General features: G+C 64.0%; 1 protein-coding gene across 2 annotated transcripts in view; it reads left to right on the top strand.

Annotated features, from left to right (window-relative positions):
- LOC140385924 (dynein regulatory complex protein 11-like) overlaps window positions 1–21322 on the top strand; it is a 1066524-nt gene that overhangs the window by 933768 nt on the left and 111434 nt on the right. The gene's annotated exons all lie outside the window — the stretch shown is intronic.

The following is a 21322-nucleotide window of genomic DNA, read 5'->3' as shown; positions in this document are numbered from 1 at the left end:
CTCTCCCTCGACTCCTCTCCCTCGCTGCCTCTCCCTCACTACCTCTCCCTCGCTGCCTCTCCCTCGCTGCCTCTCCCTCACTGCCTCTCCCTCGCTGCCTCTCCCTCGCTGCCTCTCCCTCGCTGCCTCTCCCTCACTACCTCTCCCTCGCTGGCTCTCCCTCGAATCCTCTCCCTCGCTGCCTCTCCCTCACTACCTCTCCCTCGACTCCTCTCCCTCACTGCCTCTCCATCAATGCCTCTCCCTCGCTGCCTCTCCCTCACTGCCTCTCCCTCGATTCCTCTCCCTCGCTGCCTCTCCCTCGCTGCCTCTCCCTCGCTGCCTCTCCCTCACTACCTCTCTCTCACTACCTCTCCCTCACTGCCTCTCCCTCGCTGCCTCTCCCTCGCTGCCTCTCCCTCACTACCTCTCCCTCACTACCTCTCCCTCTCTGCCTCTCCCTCACTACGTCTCCCTCACTGCCTATCCCTCACTACCTCTCCCTCGCTGCCTCTCCCTCACTACCTCTCCCTCACTACCTCTCCCTCACTGCCTCTCCCTCGATTCCTCTCCCTCGCTGCCTCTCCCTCGATTACTCTCCCTCGCTGCCTCTCCCTCGCTGCCTTTCCCTCACTACCTCTCCCTCGCTACCTCTCCCTCGCTGCCTCTCCCTCACTACCTCTCCCTCGCTGCCTCTCCCTCGATTCCTCTCCCTCGCTGCCTCTCCCTCGATTCCTCTCCCTCGACTCCTCTCCCTCACTACCTCTCCCTCGCTTCCTCTCCCTCACTACCTCTCCCTCGCTGCCTCTCCCTCGCTGCCTCTCCCTCGCTGCCCCTCCCTCACTACCTCTCCCTCACTACCTCTGCCTCGCTGCCTCTCCCTCGATTCCTCTCCCTCGCTGCCTCTTCCTCGCTGCCTCTCCCTCACTACCTCTCCCTCACTACCTCTCCCTCGCTGCCTCTCCCTCACTACCTCTCCCTCGCTGCCTCTCCCACGCTACCTCTCCCTCGCTACCTCTCCCACGCTGCCTCTCCCTCGCTGCCTCTCCCTCGCTGCATCTCCCTCACTACCTCTCCCTCGCTGCCTCTCCCTCACTACCTCTCCCTCGACTCCGCTCCCTTGCTGCCTCTCCCTCACTACCTCTCACTCACTACCTCTCCCTCGCTGCCTCTCCCTCACTACCTCTCCCTCGCTGCCTCTCCCTCGCTGCCTCTCCCTCGCTGCCTCTCCCTCGCTACCTCTCCCCCGCTGCCTCTCCCTCGCTGCCTCTCCCTCACTACCTCTCCCTCGACTCCGCTCCCTCGCTGCGTCTCCCTCACTACCTCTCACTCACTACCTCTCCCTCGCTGCCTCTCCCTCACTACCTCTCCCTCGCTGCCTCTCCCTCGCTGCATCTCCCTCGCTGCCTCTCCCTCACTACCTCTCCCTTGCTGCCACTCTCTCGCTGCCTCTCCCTCGCTGCCTCTCCCTCACTACCTCTCCCTCGCTGCCTCTCCCTCGCTGCCTCTCCCTCGCTGCCTCTCCCTCGCTGCCTCTCCCTCACTACGTCACCCTCGACTCCTCTCCCTCGCTGCCTCTCCCTCACTACCTCTCCCTCGCTGCCTCTCCCTCACTACCTCTCCCTCACTACCTCTCCCTCGACTCCTCTCCCTCGCTGCCTCTCCCTCACTACCTCTCCCTCGACTCCTCTCCCTCGCTGCCTCTCCCTCACTACCTCTCCCTCGCTGCCTCTCCCTCGCTGCCTCTCCCTCACTACCTCTCCCTCTCTGCCTCTCCCTCACTACCTCTCCCTCGCTGCCTCTCCTTCATACCTCTCCCTCACTACCTCTCCCTCGCTGCCTCTCCCTCACTACCTCTCACTCGCTGCCTCTCCCTCGGTGCCTCTCCCTCGACTCCTCTCCCTCGCTGCCTCTCCCTCGCTGCCTCTCCCTCGCTGCTCCTCCTTCGCTGCCTCTCCCTCACTACCTCTCCCTCGCTGCCTCTCCCTCACTACCTCTCCCTCACTACCTCTCCCTCGCTGCCTCTCCCTCACTACCTCTCCCTCGCTGCCTCTCCCTCGCTGCCTCTCCCTCGCTGCCTCTCCCTCGCTGCCCCTCCCTCGCTGCCTCTCCCTCGCTACCTCTCCCTCACTACCTCTCCCTCTCTGCCTCTCCCTCGCTGCCTCTCCCTCACTGCCTCTCCCTCGCTGCCTCTCCCTCGACTCCTCTCCCTCGCTGCCTCTCCCTCGCTGCCTCTCCCTCGCTGCCTCTCCCTCGCTGCCTCTCCCTCACTACCTCACCCTCGCTACCTCTCCCTCGCTGCCTCTCCCTCACTATCTCTCCCTCACTGCCTCCCCCTCGCTGCCTCTCCCTCGCTGCCTCTCCCTCGATTCCTCTCCCTCACTACCTCTCCCTCGCTGCCTCTCCTTCGCTACCTCTCCCTCGCTACCTCTCCCTCGCTGCCTCTCCCTCACTACCTTCCCTTGCTACCTCTCCCTCACTACCTCTCCCTCGCTGGCTCTCCCTCGATTCCTCTCCCTCGCTGCCTCTCCCTCACTACCTCTCCCTCGCTGCCTCTCCCTCGACTCCTCTCCCTCGCTGCCTCTCCCTCGCTGCCTCTCCCTCACTGCCTCTCCCTCGCTGCCTCTCCCTCGCTGCCTCTCCCTCGCTGCCTCTCCCTCGCTGCCTCTCCCTCACTACCTCTCCCTCACTACCTCCCCCTCGCTGGCTCTCCCTCGATTCCTCTCCCTCGCTGCCTCTCCCTCACTACCTCTCCCTCGCTGCCTCTCCCTCGACTCCTCTCCCTCGCTGCCTCTCCCTCACTGCCTCTCCCTCACTACCTCTCCCTCGCTGGCTCTCCCTCGATTCCTCTCCCTCGCTGCCTCTCCCTCACTACCTCTCCCTCGCTGCCTCTCCCTCACTGCCTCTCCCTCGCTGCCTCTCCCTCACTGCCTCTCCCTCGATTCCTCTCCCTCGCTGCCTCTCCCTCACTACCTCTCCCTCACTACCTCTCCCTCACTGCCTCTCCCCCTCTATCTCTCCCTCGCTGCCTCTCCCTCGCTACCTTTCCCTCACTACCTTTCCCTCACTACCTCTCCCTCGCTGCCTCTCCCTCGCTGCCCCTACCTCGCTGCCTCTCCCACGCTGCCTCTCCCTCGACTCCTCTCCCTCGCTGCCTCTCCCTCGAATCCTCTCCCTCACTACCTCTCCCTCACTACCTCTCCCTCACTACCTCTCCCTCTCTGCCTCTCCCTCGCTACCTCTCCCTCACTACATCTCCCTCTCTGCCTCTCCCTCGCTACCTCTCCCTCACTACCTCTCCCTCTCTGCCTCTCCCTCGCTACCTCTCCCTCTCTACCTCTCCCTCTCTGCCTCTCCCTCGCTGCCTCTCCCTCACTACCTCTCCCTCGCTGCCTCTCCCTCACTACCTCTCCCTCTCTGCCTCTCCCTCACTACCTCTCCCTCTCTACCTCTCCCTCTCTGCCTCTCCCTCGCTGCCTCTCCCTCACTACCTCTCCCTCGCTGCCTCTCCCTCACTACCTCTCCCTCACTACCTCTCCCTCTCTGCCTCTCACTCGCTGCCTCTCCCTCGCTGCCTCTCCATCGCTACATTTCCCTCACTACCTCTCCCTCGCTGCCTCTCCCTCGCTGCCTCTCCCTCGCTGCCCCTCCCTCGCTGCCTCTCCCTCACTACCTCGCCCTCGACTCCTCTCCCTCGCTGTGCTCTCCCTCGACTCCTCTCCCTCACTACCTCTCCCTCGCTGCCTCTCCCTCGCTGCCTCTCCCTCGCTGCCTCTCCCTCGCTTCCTCTCCATCGATCCCTCTCCCTCACTACCTCGCCCTCAACTCCTCTCCCTCGCTGCCTCTCCCTCGACTCCTCTCTCTCACTACCTCTCCCTCGCTGCCTCTCCCTCGCTGCCTCTCCCTCGACTCCTCTCCCTCACTACCTCTCCCTCACTACCTCTCCCTCGCTGCCTCTCCCTCACTGCCTCTCCCTCGCTGCCTCTCCCTCACTTCCTCTCCCTCACTACCTCTCCCTCACTGCCTCTCCCTCTCTGCCTCTCCCTCACTACGTCTCCCTCACTGCCTATCCGTCACTACCTCTCCCTCGCTGCCTCTCCCTCACTACCTCTCCCTCACTACCTCTCCCTCGCTGCCTCTCCCTCGATTCCTCTCCCTCGCTGCGTCTCCCTCGATTCCTCTCCCTCGCTGCCTCTCCCTCGCTGCCTCTCCCTCACTACCTCTCCCTCACTACCTCTCCCTCGCTGCCTCTCCCTCACTACCTCTCCCTCGCTGCCTCTCCCTCGATTCCTCTCCCTCGCTGCCTCTCCCTCGATTCCTCTCCCTCGACTCCTCTCCCTCACTACCTCTCCCTCGCTTCCTCTCCCTCACTACCTCTCCCTCGCTGCCTCTCCCTCGCTGCCTCTCCCTCGCTGCCCCTCCCTCACTACCTCTCCCTCACTACCTCTGCCTCGCTGCCTCTCCCTCGATTCCTCTCCCTCGCTGCCTCTCCTTCGCTGCCTCTCCCTCACTACCTCTCCCGCACTAACTCTCCCTCACTACCTCTCCCTCGCTGCCTCTCCCTCGCTGCCTCTCCCTCACTATCCCTCCGTCGCTACCTCTCCCTCACTACCTCTCCCTCACTACCTCTCCCTCACTACATCTCCCTCGCTGCCTCTCCCTCGATTCCTCTCCCTCGCTGCCTCTCCCACACTACCTCTCCCTCACTACCTCTATCTCGCTACCTCTCCCTCACTACCTCTCCCTCACTACCTCTCCCTCGCTGCCTCTCCCTCGCTGCCTCTCCCTCACTACCTCTCCCTCACTACCTCTCCCTTGCTGCCTCTCCCTCACTACCTCTCCCTCACTGCCTCTCCCTCACTACCTCTCCCTCACTACCTCTCCCTCACTACCTCTCCCTCGATTCCTCTCCCTCGCTGCCTCTCCCTCACTACCTCTCCTTCACTACCTGTCCCTCACTACCTCTCCCTCGCTGCCTCTCCCTCACTATCTCACCCTCACTACCTCTCCCACTTCTCCTCTCCCTCGCTGCCTCTCCCTCACTACCTCTCCCTCACTACCTCTCCCTCGATTCCTCTCGCTCGCTGCCTCTCCCTCGCTGCCTCTCCCTCGCTGCCTCTCCCAAACTACCTCTCCCTCACTACCTCTGCCTCGCTGCCTCTCCATCGAAGCCTCTCCCTCGCTGCCTCTCCCTCGATTCCTCTCCCTCGCTGCCTCTCCCTCGCTGCCTCTCCCTCACTACCTCTCCCTCACTAACTCGCCCTCGCTGGCTCTCCCTCACTTCCTCTCCCTCGCTCCCTCTCCCTCGACTCCTCTCCCTCACTACCTCTCCCTCGCTGCCTCTCCCTCGCTGCCTCTCGCTCGCTGCCTCCCCCTCACTACCTCTCCCTCACTACATCTACCTCGCTGCCTCTCCGTCGATTCCTCTCCCTCGCTGCCTCTCCCTCGCTGCCTCTCCCTCACTACCTCTCCCTCACTACATCTACCTCGCTGCCTCTCCGTCGATTCCTCTCCCTCGCTGCCTCTCCCTCGATTCCTCTCCCTCGCTGCCTCTCCCTCGCTTCCTCTCCCTCACTACCTCTCCCTCACTACCTCTCCCTCGCTGCCTCTGCCTCACTACCTCTCCCTCGCTGCCTCTCCCTCACTACCTCTCCCTCGCTGCCTCTCCCACGGTGCCTCTCCCTCGCTGCCTCTCCCTCGCTGCATCTCCCTCACTCCCTCTCCCTCGCTGCCTCTCCCTCACTACCTCTCCCTCGACTCCGCTCCCTCGCTGCCTCACCCTCACTACCTCTCACTCACTACCTCTCCCTCGCTGCCTCTCCCTCGCTGCCTCTCCCTCACTACCTCTCCCTCGACTTCGCTCATTCGCTGCCTCTCCCTCACTACCTCTCCCTCGCTGCCTGTCCCTCGCTGCCTCTCCCTCGCTGCCTCTCCCTCACTACCTCTTCCTCACTGCCTCTCACTCGCTGCCTCTCCCTCACTAACTCTCCCTCGACTCCTCTCCCTCGCTGCCTCTCCCTCACTACCTCTTCCCTCGCTGCCTCTCCCTCGCTGCCTCTCCCTCGCTGCCTCTCCCTCACTCCCTCTCCCTCGCTGCCTCTCCCTCGCTGCCTCTCCCTCACTACCTCTCCCTCGACTCCTCTCCCTCGCTGCCTCTCCCTCACTACCTCTCCCTCGCTGCCTCTCCCTCACTACCTCTCCCTCGCTGCCTCTCCCTCACTACCTCTCCCTCACTACCTCTCCCTCGCTGCGTCTCCCTCGATTCCTCTCACTCGCTGCCTCTCCCTCGCTGCCTCTCCCTCACTACCTCTCCCTCACTACCTCTCCCTCGCTGCCTCTCCCTCACTACCTCTCCCTCGCTGCCTCTCCCTCAATTCCTCTCCCTCGCTGCCTCTCCCTCGATTCCTCTCCCTCGACTCCTCTCCCTCACTACCTCTCCCTCGCTTCCTCTCCCTCACTACCTCTCCCTCGCTGCCTCTCCCTCGCTGCCTCTCCCTCGCTGCCCCTCCCTCACTATCTCTCCCTCACTACCTCTGCCTCGCTGCCTCTCCCTCGATTCCTCTCCCTCGCTGCCTCTCCCTCGCTGCCTCTCCCTCACTACCTCTCCCGCACTAACTCTCCCTCACTACCTCTCCCTCGCTGCCTTTCCCTCGCTGCCTCTCCCTCACTACCTCTCCCTCACTATCCCTCTGTCGCTACCTCTCCCTCACTACCTCTCCCTCACTACCTCTCCCTCACTACATCTCCCTCACTGCCTCTTCCTCGATTCCTCTCCCTCGCTGCCTCTCCCTCACTACCTCTACCTCGCTACCTCTCCCTCACTACCTCTCCCTCACTACCTCTCCCTCGCTGCCTCTCCCTCGCTGCCTCTCCCTCACTACCTCTCCCTCACTACCTCTCCCTCGACTCCGCTCCCTCGCTGCCTCACCCTCACTACCTCTCACTCACTACCTCTCCCTCGCTGCCTCTCCCTCGCTGCCTCTCCCTCACTACCTCTCCCTCGACTCCGCTCATTCGCTGCCTCTCCCTCACTACCTCTCCCTCGCTGCCTGTCCCTCGCTGCCTCTCCCTCGCTGCCTCTCCCTCACTACCTCTTCCTCACTGCCTCTCACTCGCTGCCTCTCCCTCACTAACTCTCCCTCGACTCCTCTCCCTCGCTGCCTCTCCCTCACTACCTCTTCCCTCGCTGCCTCTCCCTCGCTGCCTCTCCCTCGCTGCCTCTCCCTCACTCCCTCTCCCTCGCTGCCTCTCCCTCGCTGCCTCTCCCTCACTACCTCTCCCTCGACTCCTCTCCCTCGCTGCCTCTCCCTCACTACCTCTCCCTCGCTGCCTCTCCCTCACTACCTCTCCCTCGCTGCCTCTCCCTCACTACCTCTCCCTCACTACCTCTCCCTCGCTGCGTCTCCCTCGATTCCTCTCACTCGCTGCCTCTCCCTCGCTGCCTCTCCCTCACTACCTCTCCCTCACTACCTCTCCCTCGCTGCCTCTCCCTCACTACCTCTCCCTCGCTGCCTCTCCCTCAATTCCTCTCCCTCGCTGCCTCTCCCTCGATTCCTCTCCCTCGACTCCTCTCCCTCACTACCTCTCCCTCGCTTCCTCTCCCTCACTACCTCTCCCTCGCTGCCTCTCCCTCGCTGCCTCTCCCTCGCTGCCCCTCCCTCACTATCTCTCCCTCACTACCTCTGCCTCGCTGCCTCTCCCTCGATTCCTCTCCCTCGCTGCCTCTCCCTCGCTGCCTCTCCCTCACTACCTCTCCCGCACTAACTCTCCCTCACTACCTCTCCCTCGCTGCCTTTCCCTCGCTGCCTCTCCCTCACTACCTCTCCCTCACTATCCCTCTGTCGCTACCTCTCCCTCACTACCTCTCCCTCACTACCTCTCCCTCACTACATCTCCCTCACTGCCTCTTCCTCGATTCCTCTCCCTCGCTGCCTCTCCCTCACTACCTCTACCTCGCTACCTCTCCCTCACTACCGCTCCCTCACTACCTCTCCCTCGCTGCCTCTCCCTCGCTGCCTCTCCCTCACTACCTCTCCCTCACTACCTCTCCCTTGCTGCCTCTCCCTCACTACCTCTCCCTCACTGCCTCTCCCTCACTACCTCTCCCTCACTACCTCTCCCTCACTACCTCTCCCTCGATTCCTCTCCCTCGCTGCCTCTCCCTCACTACCTCTCCTTCACTACCTGTCCCTCACTACCTCTCCCTCGCTGCCTCTCCCTCACTATCTCACCCTCACTACCTCTCCCACTACTCCTCTCCCTCGCTGCCTCTCCCTCACTACCTCTCCCTCGCTGCCTCTCCCAAACTACCTCTCCCTCACCACCTCTGCCTCGCTGCCTCTCCATCGAAGCCTCTCCCTCGCTGCCTCTCCCTCGATTCCTCTCCCTCGCTGCCTCTCCCTCGCTGCCTCTCCCTCACTACCTCTCCCTCACTAACTCGCCCTCGCTGGCTCTCCCTTACTTCCTCTCCCTCGCTCCCTCTCCCTCGACTCCTCTCCCTCACTACCTCTCCCTCGCTGCCTCTCCCTCGCTGCCTCTCGCTCGCTGCCCCTCCCTCACTACCTCTCCCTCACTACATCTACCTCGCTGCCTCTCCGTCGATTCCTCTCCCTCGCTGCCTCTCCCTCGATTCCTCTCCCTCGCTGCCTCTCCCTCGCTTCCTCTCCCTCACTACCTCTCCCTCACTACCTCTCCCTCGCTGCCTCTGCCTCACTACCTCTCCCTCGCTGCCTCTCCCTCACTACCTCTCCCTCGCTGCCTCTCCCACGGTGCCTCTCCCTCGCTGCCTCTCCCTCGCTGCATCTCCCTCACTCCCTCTCCCTCGCTGCCTCTCCCTCACTACCTCTCCCTCGACTCCGCTCCCTCGCTGCCTCACCCTCACTACCTCTCACTCACTACCTCTCCCTCGCTGCCTCTCCCTCGCTGCCTCTCCCTCACTACCTCTCCCTCGCTGCCTCTCCCTCGCTGCCTCTCCCTCGCTGCCCCTCCCTCACTACCTCTCCCTCACTACCTCTGCCTCGCTGCCTCTCCCTCGATTCCTCTCCCTCGCTGCCTCTCCCTCGATTCCTCTCCCTCGACTCCTCTCCCTCACTACCTCTCCCTCGCTTCCTCTCCCTCACTACCTCTCCCTCGCTGCCTCTCCCTCGCTGCCTCTCCCTCGCTGCCCCTCCCTCACTACCTCTCCCTCACTACCTCTGCCTCGCTGCCTCTCCCTCGATTCCTCTCCCTCGCTGCCTCTCCTTCGCTGCCTCTCCCTCACTACCTCTCCCGCACTAACTCTCCCTCACTACCTCTCCCTCGCTGCCTCTCCCTCGCTGCCTCTCCCTCACTATCCCTCCGTCGCTACCTCTCCCTCACTACCTCTCCCTCACTACCTCTCCCTCACTACATCTCCCTCGCTGCCTCTCCCTCGATTCCTCTCCCTCGCTGCCTCTCCCACACTACCTCTCCCTCACTACCTCTATCTCGCTACCTCTCCCTCACTACCTCTCCCTCACTACCTCTCCCTCGCTGCCTCTCCCTCGCTGCCTCTCCCTCACTACCTCTCCCTCACTACCTCTCCCTTGCTGCCTCTCCCTCACTACCTCTCCCTCACTGCCTCTCCCTCACTACCTCTCCCTCACTACCTCTCCCTCACTACCTCTCCCTCGATTCCTCTCCCTCGCTGCCTCTCCCTCACTACCTCTCCTTCACTACCTGTCCCTCACTACCTCTCCCTCGCTGCCTCTCCCTCACTATCTCACCCTCACTACCTCTCCCACTACTCCTCTCCCTCGCTGCCTCTCCCTCACTACCTCTCCCTCACTACCTCTCCCTCGATTCCTCTCGCTCGCTGCCTCTCCCTCGCTGCCTCTCCCTCGCTGCCTCTCCCAAACTACCTCTCCCTCACTACCTCTGCCTCGCTGCCTCTCCATCGAAGCCTCTCCCTCGCTGCCTCTCCCTCGATTCCTCTCCCTCGCTGCCTCTCCCTCGCTGCCTCTCCCTCACTACCTCTCCCTCACTAACTCGCCCTCGCTGGCTCTCCCTCACTTCCTCTCCCTCGCTCCCTCTCCCTCGACTCCTCTCCCTCACTACCTCTCCCTCGCTGCCTCTCCCTCGCTGCCTCTCGCTCGCTGCCCCTCCCTCACTACCTCTCCCTCACTACATCTACCTCGCTGCCTCTCCGTCGATTCCTCTCCCTCGCTGCCTCTCCCTCGATTCCTCTCCCTCGCTGCCTCTCCCTCGCTTCCTCTCCCTCACTACCTCTCCCTCACTACCTCTCCCTCGCTGCCTCTGCCTCACTACCTCTCCCTCGCTGCCTCTCCCTCACTACCTCTCCCTCGCTGCCTCTCCCACGGTGCCTCTCCCTCGCTGCCTCTCCCTCGCTGCATCTCCCTCACTCCCTCTCCCTCGCTGCCTCTCCCTCACTACCTCTCCCTCGACTCCGCTCCCTCGCTGCCTCACCCTCACTACCTCTCCCTCACTACCTCTCCCTCACTGCCTCTCCCTCGCTGCCTCTCCCTCACTACCTCTCCCTCGACTCCTCTCCCTCGCTGCCTCTCCCTCACTACCTCTCCCTCGCTGCCTCTCCCTCGCTGCCTCTCCCTCGCTGCCTCTCCCTCACTCCCTCTCCCTCACTCCCTCTCCCTCGCTGCCTCTCCCTCGCTGCCTCTCCCTCACTACCTCTCCCTCGACTCCTCTCCCTCGCTGCCTCTCCCTCACTACCTCTCCCTCGCTGCCTCTCCCTCACTACCTCTCCCTCGCTGCCTCTCCCTCACTACCTCTCCCTCACTACCTCTCCCTCGCTGCCTCTCCCTCACTACCTCTCACTCGCTGCCTCTCCCTCGCTGCCTCTACCTCACTACCTCTCCCTCGACTCCTCTCCCTCGCTGCCTCTCCCTCACTACCTCTACCTCACTGCCTCTCCCCCTCTATCTCTCCCTCGCTGCCTCTCCCTCGCTACCTTTCCCTCACTACCTTTCCCTCACTACCTCTCCCTCGCTGCCTCTCCCTCGCTGCCTCTCCCTCGCTGCCCCTACCTCGCTGCCTCTCCCACGCTGCCTCTCCCTCGACTCCTCTCCCTCGCTGCCTCTCCCTCGACTCCTCTCCCTCACTACCTCTCCCTCACTACCTCTCCCTCACTACCTCTCCCTCTCTGCCTCTCCCTCGCTACCTCTCCCTCACTACCTCTCCCTCTCTGCCTCTCCCTCGCTACCTCTCCCTCTCTACCTCTCCCTCTCTGCCTCTCCCTCGCTGCCTCTCCCTCACTACCTCTCCCTCGCTGCCTCTCCCTCACTACCTCTCCCTCACTACCTCTCCCTCTCTGCCTCTCACTCGCTGCCTCTCCCTCGCTGCCTCTCCATCGCTACATTTCCCTCACTACCTCTCCCTCGCTGCCTCTCCCTCGCTGCCTCTCCCTCGCTGCCCCTCCCTCGCTGCCTCTCCCTCACTACCTCGCCCTCGACTCCTCTCCCTCACTGTGCTCTCCCTCGACTCCTCTCCCTCACTACCTCTCCCTCGCTGCCTCTCCCTCGCTGCCTCTCCCTCGCTGCCTCTCCCTCGCTTCCTCTCCATCGATCCCTCTCCCTCGCTGCCTCTCCCTCAACTCCTCTCCCTCGCTGCCTCTCCCTCGACTCCTCTCTCTCACTACCTCTCCCTCGCTGCCTCTCCCTCGCTGCCTCTCCCTCGACTCCTCTCCCTCACTACCTCTCCCTCACTACCTCTCCCTCGCTGCCTCTCCCTCACTGCCTCTCCCTCGCTGCCTCTCCCTCACTTCCTCTCCCTCACTACCTCTCCCTCGCTGCCTCTCCCTCGCTGCCTCTCCCTCACTACCTCTCCCTCACTACCTCTCCCTCTCTGCCTCTCCCTCACTACGTCTCCCTCACTGCCTATCCGTCACTACCTCTCCCTCGCTGCCTCTCCCTCACTACCTCTCCCTCACTACCTCTCCCTCGCTGCCTCTCCCTCGATTCCTCTCCCTCGCTGCGTCTCCCTCGATTCCTCTCCCTCGCTGCCTCTCCCTCACTACCTCTCCCTCACTGCCTCTCCCTCACTACCTCTCCCTCACTACCTCTCCCTCACTACCTCTCCCTCGATTCCTCTCCCTCGCTGCCTCTCCCTCACTACCTCTCCCTCACTGCCTCTCCCTCACTACCTCTCCCTCACTACCTCTCCCTCACTACCTCTCCCACTACTCCTCTCCCTCGCTGCCTCTCCCTCACTACCTCTCCCTCACTACCTCTCCCTCGATTCCTCTCGCTCGCTGCCTCTCCCTCGCTGCCTCTCCCAAACTACCTCTCCCTCGAAGCCTCTCCCTCGCTGCCTCTCCCTCGATTCCTCTCCCTCGCTGCCTCTCCCTCGCTGCCTCTCCCTCACTACCTCTCCCTCAGTAACTCTCCCTCGCTGGCTCTCCCTCACTTCCTCTCCCTCGCTGCCTCTCCCTCGACTCCTCTCCCTCACTACCTCTCCCTCGCTGCCTCTCCCTCGCTGCCTCTCCCTCGCTGCCCCTACCTCACTACCTCTCCCTCACTACATCTACCTCGCTGCCTCTCCGTCGATTCCTCTCCCTCGCTGCCTCTCCCTCGATTCCTCTCCCTCGCTGCCTCTCCCTCGCTTCCTCTCCCTCGCTTCCTCTCCCTCACTACCTCTCCCTCACTACCTCTCCCTCGCTGCCTCTGCCTCACTACCTCTCCCTCACTGCCTCTCCCTCACTACCTCTCCCTCGCTGCCTCTCCCACGGTGCCTCTCCCTCGCTGCCTCTCCCTCGCTGCATCTCCCTCACTCCCTCTCCCTCGCTGCCTCTCCCTCACTACCTCTCCCTCGACTCCGCTCCCTCACTGCCTCACCCTCACTACTTCTCACTCACTACCTCTCCCTCGCTGCCTCTCCCTCGCTGCCTCTCCCTCACGCCCTCTCCCTCGACTCCGCTCATTCGCTGCCTCTCCCTCACTACCTCTCCCTCGCTGCCTCTCCCTCGCTGCCTCTCCCTCACTGCCTCTCCCTCGCTGCCTCTCCCTCACTACCTCTCCCTCGACTCCTCTCCCTCGCTGCCTCTCCCTCACTACCTCTCCCTCGCTGCCTCTCCCTCGCTGCCTCTCCCTCGCTGCCTCTCCCTCACTCCCTCTCCCTCACTCCCTCTCCCTCGCTGCCTCTCCCTCGCTGCCTCTCCCTCACTACCTCTCCCTCGACTCCTCTCCCTCGCTGCCTCTCCCTCACTACTTCTCCCTCGCTGCCTCTCCCTCACTACCTCTCCCTCGCTGCCTCTCCCTCACTACCTCTCCCTCACTACCTCTCCCTCGCTGCCTCTCCCTCACTACTTCTCCCTCGCTGCCTCTCCCTCACTACCTCTCCCTCGCTGCCTCTCCCTCACTGTCTCTCCCTCTCAACCTCTCCCTCGCTGCCTCTCCCTCGCTGCCTCTCCCTCGCTGCCCCTCCCTCGCTGCCTCTCCCTCACTGCCTCTCCCTCGACTCCTCTCCCTCGCTGCCTCTCCCTCGACTCCTCTCCCTCACTACCTCTCCCTCACTACCTCTCCCTCTCTGCCTCTCCCTCGTTACCTCTCCCTCACTACCTCTCCCTCTCTGCCTCTCCCTCGCTCCCTCTCCCTCTCTACCTCTCCCTCTCTGCCTCTCCCTCGCTGCCTCTCCCTCACTACCTCTCCCTCTCTGCCTCTCCCTCGCTGCCTCTCCCTCACTACCTCTCCCTCTCTGCCTCTCACTCGCTGCCTCTCCCTCGCTGCCTCTCCCTCGCTGCCCCTCCCTCGCTGCCTCTCCCTCACTACCTCGCCCTCGACTCCTCTCCCTCACTACCTCTCCCTCGCTGCCTCTCCCTCGCTGCCTCTCCCTCGCTGCCTCTCCCTCGCTTCCTCTCCATCGATTCCTCTCCCTCGCTGCCTCTCCCTCGATTCCTCTCCCTCGCTGCCTCTCCCTCGCTTCCTCTCCCTCGCTTCCTCTCCCTCACTACCTCTCCCTCACTACCTCTCCCTCGCTGCCTCTGCCTCACTACCTCTCCCTCACTGCCTCTCCCTCACTACCTCTCCCTCGCTGCCTCTCCCACGGTGCCTCTCCCTCGCTGCCTCTCCCTCGCTGCATCTCCCTCACTCCCTCTCCCTCGCTGCCTCTCCCTCACTACCTCTCCCTCGACTCCGCTCCCTCACTGCCTCACCCTCACTACTTCTCACTCACTAGCTCTCCCTCGCTGCCTCTCCCTCGCTGCCTCTCCCTCACGCCCTCTCCCTCGACTCCGCTCATTCGCTGCCTCTCCCTCACTACCTCTCCCTCGCTGCCTCTCCCTCGCTGCCTCTCCCTCACTGCCTCTCCCTCGCTGCCTCTCCCTCACTACCTCTCCCTCGACTCCTCTCCCTCGCTGCCTCTCCCTCACTACCTCTCCCTCGCTGCCTCTCCCTCGCTGCCTCTCCCTCGCTGCCTCTCCCTCACTCCCTCTCCCTCACTCCCTCTCCCTCGCTGCCTCTCCCTCGCTGCGTCTCCCTCACTACCTCTCCCTCGACTCCTCTCCCTCGCTGCCTCTCCCTCACTACTTCTCCCTCGCTGCCTCTCCCTCACTACCTCTCCCTCGCTGCCTCTCCCTCACTACCTCTCCCTCACTACCTCTCCCTCGCTGCCTCTCCCTCACTACCTCTCACTCGCTGCCTCTCCCTCGCTGCCTCTCCCTCACTACCTCTCCCTCGACTCCTCTCCCTCGCTGCCTCTCCCTCACTACCTCTACCTCACTGTCTCTCCCTCTCAACCTCTCCCTCGCTGCCTCTCACTCGCTACCTTTCCCTCACTACCTCTCCCTCGCTGCCTCTCCCTCGCTGCCTCTCCCTCGCTGCCCCTCCCTCGCTGCCTCTCCCTCACTGCCTCTCCCTCGACTCCTCTCCCTCGCTGCCTCTCCCTCGACTCCTCTCCCTCACTACCTCTCCCTCACTACCTCTCCCTCTCTGCCTCTCCCTCGTTACCTCTCCCTCACTACCTCTCCCTCGCTGCCCCTCCCTCGCTGCCTCTCCCTCGCTGCCTCTCCCTCGCTGCCCCTCCCTCGCTGCCTCTCCCTCACTGCCTCTCCCTCGACTCCTCTCCCTCGCTGCCTCTCCCTCGACTCCTCTCCCTCACTACCTCTCCCTCACTATCTCTCCCTCTCTGCCTCTCCCTCGTTACCTCTCCCTCACTACCTCTCCCTCACTACCTCTCCCTCTCTGCCTCTCCCTCGTTACCTCTCCCTCGCTACCTCTCCCTCTCTACCTCTCCCTCTCTGCCTCTCCCTCGCTGCCTCTCCCTCACTACCTCTCCCTCTCTGCCTCTCCCTCGCTGCCTCTCCCTCACTACCTCTCCCTCTCTGCCTCTCACTCGCTGCCTCTCCCTCGCTGCCTCTCCATCGCTACATTTCCCTCACTACCTCTCCCTCGCTGCCTCTCCCTCGCTGCCTCTCCCTCGCTGCCCCTCCCTCGCTGCCTCTCCCTCACTACCTCTCCCTCACTACCTCGCCCTCGACTCCTCTCCCTCACTACCTCTCCCTCGCTGCCTCTCCCTCGCTGCCTCTCCCCCGCTGCCTCTCCCTCGCTTCCTCTCCATCGATCCCTCTCCCTCGCTGCCTCTCCCTCGACTCCTCTCCCTCGCTGCCTCTCCCTCGACTCCTCTCTCTCACAACCTCTCCCTCGCTGCCTCTCCCTCGCTGCCTCTCCCTCGACTCCTCTCCCTCACTACCTCTCCCTCACTACCTCTCCCTCGCTGCCTCTCCCTCGCTGCCTCTCCCTTGCTGCCTCTCCCTCGCTGCCTCTCCCTCGCTGCCTCTCCCTCACTACCTCTCCCTCACTACCTCTCCCTCGCTGCCTCTCCCTCGCTGCCTCTCCCTCGCTGCCTCTCCCTCACTACCTCTCCCTCACTACCTCTCCCTCACTACCTCTCCCTCGCTGCCTCTCCCTTGCTGCCTCTCCCTTGCTGCCTCTCCCTCGCTGCCTCTCCCTCACTACCTCTCCCTCACTACCTCTCCCTCACTGCCTCTCCCTCGCTGCCTCTCCCTCACTACCTCTCCCTCACTACCTCTCCCTCTCTGCCTCTCCCTCACTACGTCTCCCTCACTACGTCTCCCTCACTGCCTATCCCTCACTACCTCTCCCTCGCTGCCTCTCCCTCACTACCTCTCCCTCACTACCTCTCCCTCGCTGCCTCTCCCTCGATTCCTCTCCCTCGCTGCCTCTCCCTCGATTCCTATCCCTCGCTTCCTCTCCCTCGCTGCCTCTCCCTCACTACCTCTCCCTCACTACCTCTCCCTCGCTGCCTCTCCCTCACTACCTCTCCCTCGCTGCCTCTCCCTCGATTCCTCTCCCTCGCTGCCTCTCCCTCGATTCCTCTCCCTCGACTCCTCTCCCTCACTACCTCTCCCTCGCTTCCTCTCCCTCACTACCTCTCCCTCGCTGCCTCTCCCTCGCTGCCTCTCCCTCGCTGCCCCTCCCTCACTACCTCTCCCTCACTACCTCTGCCTCGCTGCCTCTCCCTCGATTCCTCTCCCTCGCTGCCTCTCCCTCGCTGCCTCTCCCTCACTACCTCTCCCTCACTACCTCTCCCTCGCTGCCTCTCCCTCACTACCTCTCCCTCGCTGCCTCTCCCACGCTACCTCTCCCTCGCTGCCTCTCCCACGCTGCCTCTCCCTCACTGCCTCTCCCTCGCTGCATCTACCTCACTACCTCTCCCTCGCTGCCTCTCCCTCACTTCCTCTCCCTCGACTCCGCTCCCTCGCTGCCTCTCCCTCACTACCTCTCACTCACTACCTCTCCCTCGCTGCCTCTCCCTCACTACCTCTCCCTCGCTGCCTCTCCCTCGCTGCCTCTCCCTCGCTGCCTCTCACACACTACATCTCCCTCGCTGCCTCTCCTCGCTGCCTCTCCCTCGCTGCCTCTCCCTCGACTCCGCTCCCTCGCTGCGTCTCCCTCACTACCTCTCACTCACTACCTCTCCCTCGCTGCCTCTCCCTCACTATCTCTCCCTCACTGCCTCTCCCTCGCTACCTCACCCTCGCTACCTCTCCCTCGCTGCCTCTCCCTCACTATCTCTCCCTCGCTGCCTCTCCCTCGCTGCCTCTCCCTCACTACCTCACCCTCGCTACCTCTCCCTCGTTGCCTCTCCCTCACTATCTCTACCTCGCTGCCTCTCCCTCGCTGCCTCTCCCTCGATTCCTCTCCCTCACTACTTCTCCCTCGCTGCCTCTCCTTCACTACCTTCCCTTGCTACCTCTCCCTCACTACCTCTCCCTCGGTGGCTCTCCCTCGATTCCTCTCCCTCGCTGCCTCTCCCTCACTACCTCTCCCTCGCTGCCTCTCCCTCGACTCCTCTCCCTCGCTGCCTCTCCCTCGCTGCCTCTCCCTCGCTGCCTCTCCCTCGCTGCCTCTCCCTCGCTGCCTCTCCCTCACTGCCTCTCCCTCACTACCTCTCCCTCGCTGCCTCTCCCCCACTGCCTCTCCCTCGCTGCCTCTCCCTCACTGCCTCTCCCTCGCTGCCTCTCCCTCTCTGCCTCTCCCTCGCTGCCTCTCCCTCACTACCTCTCCCTCGCTGGCTCTCCCTCGATTCCTCTCCCTCGCTGCCTCTCCCTCGCTGCCTCTCCCTCACTGCCTCTCCCTCGCTGCCTCTCCATCGCTGCCTCTCCCTCACTACCTCTCCCTCACTACCTCCCCCTCGCTGGCTCTCCCTCGATTCCTCTCCCTCGCTGCCTCTCCCTCACTACCTCTCCCTCGCTGCCTCTCCCTCGACTCCTCTCCCTCGCTGCCTCTCCCTCACTGCCTCTCCCTCACTACCTCTCCCTCGCTGGCTCTCCCTCGATTCCTCTCCCTCGCTGGCTCTCCCTCGACTCCTCTCCCTCGCTGCCTCTCCCTCACTGCCTCTCCCTCGCTGCCTCTCCCTCACTGCCTCTCCCTCGATTCCTCTCCCTCACTGCCTCTCCCTCACTACCTCTCCCTCGCTGCCTCTCCCTCGACTCCTCTCCCTCGCTGCCTCTCCCTCACTTCCTCTCCCTCGCTGCCTCTCCCTCGCTGCCTCTCCCTCACTGCCTCTCCCTCGCTGCCTCTCCCTCGCTGCCTCTCCCTCGCTGCCTCTCCCTCACTACCTCTCCCTCGCTGGCTCTCCCTCGAATCCTCTCCCTCGCTGCCTCTCCCTCACTACCTCTCCCTCGACTCCTCTCCCTCACTGCCTCTCCATCAATGCCTCTCCCTCGCTGCCTCTCCCTCACTGCCTCTCCCTCGATTCCTCTCCCTCGCTGCCTCTCCCTCGCTGCCTCTCCCTCGCTGCCTCTCCCTCACTACCTCTCTCTCACTACCTCTCCCTCACTGCCTCTCCCTCGCTGCCTCTCCCTCGCTGCCTCTCCCTCACTACCTCTCCCTCACTACCTCTCCCTCTCTGCCTCTCCCTCACTACGTCTCCCTCACTGCCTATCCCTCACTACCTCTCCCTCGCTGCCTCTCCCTCACTACCTCTCCCTCACTACCTCTCCCTCACTGCCTCTCCCTCGATTCCTCTCCCTCGCTGCCTCTCCCTCGATTACTCTCCCTCGCTGCCTCTCCCTCGCTGCCTTTCCCTCACTACCTCTCCCTCGCTACCTCTCCCTCGCTGCCTCTCCCTCACTACCTCTCCCTCGCTGCCTCTCCCTCGATTCCTCTCCCTCGCTGCCTCTCCCTCGATTCCTCTCCCTCGACTCCTCTCCCTCACTACCTCTCCCTCGCTTCCTCTCCCTCACTACCTCTCCCTCGCTGCCTCTCCCTCGCTGCCTCTCCCTCGCTGCCCCTCCCTCACTACCTCTCCCTCACTACCTCTGCCTCGCTGCCTCTCCCTCGATTCCTCTCCCTCGCTGCCTCTTCCTCGCTGCCTCTCCCTCACTACCTCTCCCTCACTACCTCTCCCTCGCTGCCTCTCCCTCACTACCTCTCCCTCGCTGCCTCTCCCACGCTACCTCTCCCTCGCTACCTCTCCCACGCTGCCTCTCCCTCGCTGCCTCTCCCTCGCTGCATCTCCCTCACTACCTCTCCCTCGCTGCCTCTCCCTCACTACCTCTCCCTCGACTCCGCTCCCTTGCTGCCTCTCCCTCACTACCTCTCACTCACTACCTCTCCCTCGCTGCCTCTCCCTCACTACCTCTCCCTCGCTGCCTCTCCCTCGCTGCCTCTCCCTCGCTGCCTCTCCCTCGCTACCTCTCCCCCGCTGCCTCTCCCTCGCTGCCTCTCCCTCACTACCTCTCCCTCGACTCCGCTCCCTCGCTGCCTCTCCCTCGCTGCCTCTCCCTCGCTACCTCTCCCCCGCTGCCTCTCCCTCGCTGCCTCTCCCTCACTACCTCTCCCTCGACTCCGCTCCCTCGCTGCCTCTCCCTCGCTGCCTCTCCCTCACTACCTCTCCCTCGCTGCCTCTCCCTCGCTGCATCTCCCTCGCTGCCTCTCCCTCACTACCTCTCCCTTGCTGCCACTCTCTCGCTGCCTCTCCCTCGCTGCCTCTCCCTCACTACCTCTCCCTCGCTGCCTCTCCCTCGCTGCCTCTCCCTCGCTGCCTCTCCCTCGCTGCCTCTCCCTCACTACGTCACCCTCGACTCCTCTCCCTCGCTGCCTCTCCCTCACTACCTCTCCCTCGCTGCCTCTCCCTCACTACCTCTCCCTCACTACCTCTCCCTCGACTCCTCTCCCTCGCTGCCTCTCCCTCACTACCTCTCCCTCGACTCCTCTCCCTCGCTGCCTCTCCCTCACTACCTCTCCCTCGCTGCCTCTCCCTCGCTGCCTCTCCCTCACTACCTCTCCCTCTCTGCCTCTCCCTCACTACCTCTCCCTCGCTGCCTCTCCTTCATACCTCTCCCTCACTACCTCTCCCTCGCTGCCTCTCCCTCACTACCTCTCACTCGCTGCCTCTCCCTCGCTGCCTCTCCCTCGACTCCTCTCCCTCGCTGCCTCTCCCTCGCTGCCTCTCCCTCGCTGCTCCTCCTTCGCTGCCTCTCCCTCACTACCTCTCCCTCGCTGCCTCTCCCTCACTACCTCTCCCTCACTACCTCTCCCTCGCTGCCTCTCCCTCACTACCTCTCCCTCGCTGCCTCTCCCTCGCTGCCTCTCCCTCGCTGCCTCTCCCTCGCTGCCCCTCCCTCGCTGCCTCTCCCTCGCTACCTCTCCCTCACTACCTCTCCCTCTCTGCCTCTCCCTCGCTGCCTCTCCCTCACTGCCTCTCCCTCGCTGCCTCTCCCTCGACTCCTCTCCCTCGCTGCCTCTCCCTCGCTGCCTCTCCCTCGCTGCCTCTCCCTCGCTGCCTCTCCCTCACTACCTCACCCTCGCTACCTCTCCCTCGCTGCCTCTCCCTCACTATCTCTCCCTCACTGCCTCCCCCTCGCTGCCTCTCCCTCGCTGCCTCTCCCTCGATTCCTCTCCCTCACTACCTCTCCCTCGCTGCCTCTCCTTCGCTACCTCTCCCTCACTACCTCTCCCTCGCTGCCTCTCCCTCACTACCTTCCCTTGCTACCTCTCCCTCACTACCTCTCCCTCGCTGGCTCTCCCTCGATTCCTCTCCCTCGCTGCCTCTCCCTCACTACCTCTCCCTCGCTGCCTCTCCCTCGACTCCTCTCCCTCGCTGCCTCTCCCTCGCTGCCTCTCCCTCACTGCCTCTCCCTCGCTGCCTCTCCCTCGCTGCCTCTCCCTCGCTGCCTCTCCCTCGCTGCCTCTCCCTCGCTGCCTCTCCCTCACTACCTCTCCCTCACTACCTCCCCCTCGCTGGCTCTCCCTCGATTCCTCTCCCTCGCTGCCTCTCCCTCACTACCTCTCCCTCGCTGCCTCTCCCTCGACTCCTCTCCCTCGCTGCCTCTCCCTCACTGCCTCTCCCTCACTACCTCTCCCTCGCTGGCTCTCCCTCGATTCCTCTCCCTCGCTGCCTCTCCCTCACTACCTCTCCCTCGCTGCCTCTCCCTCACTGCCTCTCCCTCGCTGCCTCTCCCTCGCTGCCTCTCCCTCGATTCCTCTCCCTCGCTGCCTCTCCCTCACTGCCTCTCCCTCGATTCCTCTCCCTCGCTGCCTCTCCCTCGCTGCCTATTCCTCACTACCTCTCCCTCGCTGCCTCTCCCTCGACTCCTCTCCCTCGCTGCCTCTCCCTCACTACCTCTCCCTCGCTGCCTCTCCCTCGCTGCCTCTCCCTCACTGCCTCTCCCTCGCTACCTCTCCCTCGCTGCCTCTCCCTCGCTGCCTCTCCCTCACTACCTCTCCCTCGCTGCCTCTCCCACACTACCTCTCCCTCACTACCTCTCCCTCGCTCCCTCTCCCTCACTACCTCGCCCTCGCTGCCTCTCCCTCGACTCCTCTCCCTCGCTGCCTCTCCCTCGCTGCCTCTCCCTCGCTGCCTCTCCCTCAATTCCTCTCCCTCGCTGCCT

This window comes from Scyliorhinus torazame, chromosome 11 (assembly GCF_047496885.1).
Source record: "Scyliorhinus torazame isolate Kashiwa2021f chromosome 11, sScyTor2.1, whole genome shotgun sequence".
Taxonomy (NCBI): Eukaryota; Metazoa; Chordata; class Chondrichthyes; order Carcharhiniformes; family Scyliorhinidae; genus Scyliorhinus; species Scyliorhinus torazame.
Note: the sequence above shows the minus strand (reverse complement) of the source record. Positions and strands in the feature narration are given on the sequence as shown.